Source organism: Somniosus microcephalus, chromosome 32 (assembly GCF_052327205.1).
Source record: "Somniosus microcephalus isolate GS21.2 chromosome 32, FLI_Smic_1.0, whole genome shotgun sequence".
Taxonomy (NCBI): domain Eukaryota; kingdom Metazoa; phylum Chordata; class Chondrichthyes; order Squaliformes; family Somniosidae; genus Somniosus; species Somniosus microcephalus.
Genome location: NC_141018.1, coordinates 35,927,769 through 35,931,059, shown reverse-complemented (window position 1 = coordinate 35,931,059; position 3,291 = coordinate 35,927,769). Strand labels below are relative to the sequence as shown.

Genomic DNA, 3,291 nt, shown 5'->3' with positions numbered 1-3,291 from the left:
ATATGACAAACCATGAGACCGATGCCTACAAGATGCTAAGTTAGCAGTATTTAAAACCAAGGCAAATAGGTGCAGTGCGTCCAGCTTAGCGTACCCTTTTTAGAACAGAAATCTTATGCAATAAATACTGAAAATGCTGGAAAGAATGAGAAGGTCAGGCAGCATCTGTGCTCTACTCGGAACTCCGACACGGCAAGAGAGCCCCAGGGCGCTTCAAGGATACCCTCAAAGCATCCTTGAAAAAGTGTAACATCCCCACCGACACCTGGGAATCCCTGGCCCAAGACCGCACAAAGTGGAGGAGAAGCATCCGGGAAGGCGCCGAACACCTTGATTCTCTTCGCCGGGAGCAAGCGGAAGCCAAGCGCAGGCAGCGCAATGAGCGCACGTCAACCCAAGCACCTCACCCACCCGCCCCTTTAACCACCGTCTGCCCCACCTGTGACAGAGACTGTAGGTCCCACATTGGACTCATCAGTCCCCCGAGAACTAATTTTTAATGTGGAAGCAAGTCATCCTCGGTCCCGAGGGACTGCCTAAGAAGATCTGTGGAGAGAGAAACAGAGTTATCGTTTCAGGTCGGCAGGTGACAATGTCAGGTGGGCAAAAATGAAAAACGAAAGTAAGACAATAATGAAAAATGGTCTTATTTTCAGGCTTTAAAGAGACTTCGGAACATTCGGTGCTTGCGAACCGAGGGCCTTTGCACAGCTTGATTCAGCCGCACACTGTCTTTACACAATAGCCCTCTGTTGGAATAGAGCTAGAATTGCAACCAGAACAAACTCAGAAAAGGAAATTTGATCTTGTTTTTCAGCGTTAAAAAAGCTAACCACTCAGAATGCGTTTCCTCCTTCCACAACTCCCACACAGAGAGAAGGGAACGGTCATCAATGGCCACAAGCTCTTGCACAAAGCAACACTCGTAACCCGCTTCACGCTCAGGAGGAAACGCTGTAACTCCTCCTCGTGGTTAGTGAGACCAGACACTTCAGAACACATTTCTCAAGTTAAAAACTATAGAAATGATCCATAAAAGTATAGTCTTACCTAACATTGGCCGCCACACCGCTCCCCACCCTCAGCAAACCCCCTTTAACAGAGGCTGAGCTCCCACCCGCTTCTCGCCCATTCACAGCGGTCAGTGCGGAATCCACTATATATACAATATATACAAGTCACCCTTTGTAAATATAATTATAATTGTGTGAAAAAGAAATACAGTTTCTGTCATTCTGCCATTACCCAGCAGGCAGGTGATTTGCATATATTAGCAGCCTGTCTCCAGCGACTGTCCTGCTCATTGATTCACTCAGTGGGTGGAAGCCCCGCTCTGTGATATTTAAACAGCAACTCGCCCTCCCCCGCACGGATGGGTTCAGCGGGTTAGATAAAGAGAGAAAAAGATTTAAAATCAGCTTTGGAAACTGCAAACTAAGAATTATAGAGCCGGAGGAGCAGAGCAACATCTGACGGGGATACTTTAACTTCCTCCAGATGAACTTGGGAAGATTGAATCCGACATCTTCGGCCCTGACCACGAACTCCATTCCCTCATCACCAACCAGAATCATAGAATCATAGAATAGTGCAGCACAGAAGGAGGCCATTCGGCCCATCGAGTCTATGCCGGCTCTTTCGAAGAGCAATCCAGTTAGTCTCACTCCCCCGTTCGTTCCCATTTCCCTGCAATTTTTTCTCCTTTTGAAGGCTACAATTGAATCTGTATCCACCGCCCTATCAGGCAGTGCATTCCAAAGCCTAATCACTCATTATGTAAAAAAGTATTTCCTCATGTCACCTTTTTAAGGTTGGTTGGGTTTTTTTTCATTCCTGGGATGTGGGCGTTGCTGGCAAGGTTGGTATTTATTACCCATCCCTAATTGCCCTTGAGAAGGTGGTGGTGAGCCGCCTTCTCGAACCACAGAGGGCAGTTAAGAGTCAACCACGTTGCTGTGGGTCTGGAGTCACAGAAGGCTTTCAATAAGGTCCTGCATAAGAGATTAGCATGCAAAGTTAAAGCACATGGGATTGGGGGCAAGGTACTGACTTGGATAGAAAACTGGTTGGCAGACAGGAAGCAAAGAGTTGGAATAAACGGGTCTTTTTCCGAGTGGCAGGCAGTGACTAATGGGGTACCGCAGTGATCGGTGCTAGGAACCCGGTTATTCACAATATATATTAATGATCTAGATGAGGGAACTAGATGTAATATCTCCAAGTTTGCAGACGACACAAAGCTGGGTGGGCATGTGTGCTGTGTGGAGGATGCAGAGAAACTCCGGTATGATTTGGACAGGTTGGGTGATTGGGCAGATGCATGGCAGATGCAGTATAATGTGGATAAATGCGAGGTTATCCACTTTGGTGGCAAAAACAGGAAGGCAGATTATTATCTGAACGGCAATAGATTGGGAAAAGGGGAAGTGCAACGAGACCTGGGTGTCCTTGTGCACCAGTCGCTGAAGGTAAGCATGCAGGTGCAGCAGGCGGTTAAGAAGGCAAATGGTATGTTGGCCTTCATAGCGAGAGGATTTGAGTACAGGAGCAAGGATGTCTTGCTGCAGTTGTACAGGGCCTTGGTGAGACCACACCTTGAGTATTGTGTGCAGTTTTGGTCACCTTATCTGAGGAAGGATGTTCTTGCCATGGAGGGAGTGCAGCGAAGATTCACCAGACTGATACCTGGGATGGCAGGAATGATGTATGAAGAGAGATTGGGTCGATTGGGCTTGTATTCACTAGAGTTTAGAAGAATGAGAGGGGATCTCATCGAAACTTATAAAATTCTAACAGGACTAGACTGACTAGACGCTGGAAGGATGTTCCCGATGGTCGGGGAGTCCAAAACCAGAGGTCACAGTCTAAGGATAAGGGGTAAGCCATTTAGGACTGAGATGAGGAGGAATTTCTTCAACCAGAGAGTGGTGAACCTGTGGAATTCTCTACCACACAGGGCAGTTGAGGCCAATTCATTAAATATATTCAAGAAGGAGTTAGATATATTTCTTAAGGCTAAAGGGATATGGGGAGAAAGCAGGGACAGGGTACTGAATTTGGATGATCAGCCATGATCTCATTGAATGGCGGAGTAGGCTCGAGGGGCCGAATGGCCTACTCCTGCTCCTATCTTCTATGTTTCTACAGCAGCCAGCAGAAAATCCAACATCTGAGAACAAAATGTAAGCTGTATTTGTGATCGAGGAGTTGCTATTCTCTTGCCTATAATCCCGTAGTACAGCGGCTGTCTAAACATGCTCTGCAATCAACACGATTCTCCTGGACAAATGT

General features: G+C 47.0%; 1 non-coding gene across 1 annotated transcript; it reads right to left on the bottom strand.

Annotated features, from left to right (window-relative positions):
- Positions 1-831: 831 nt before the first annotated feature.
- Positions 832-1,048, bottom strand: LOC147097429 (small nucleolar RNA U3). Its single transcript, XR_015074430.1, has one exon. It is a non-coding gene; the product is annotated as a small nucleolar RNA U3 (small nucleolar RNA).
- Between the last annotated feature and the right edge of the window lie 2,243 nt (positions 1,049-3,291).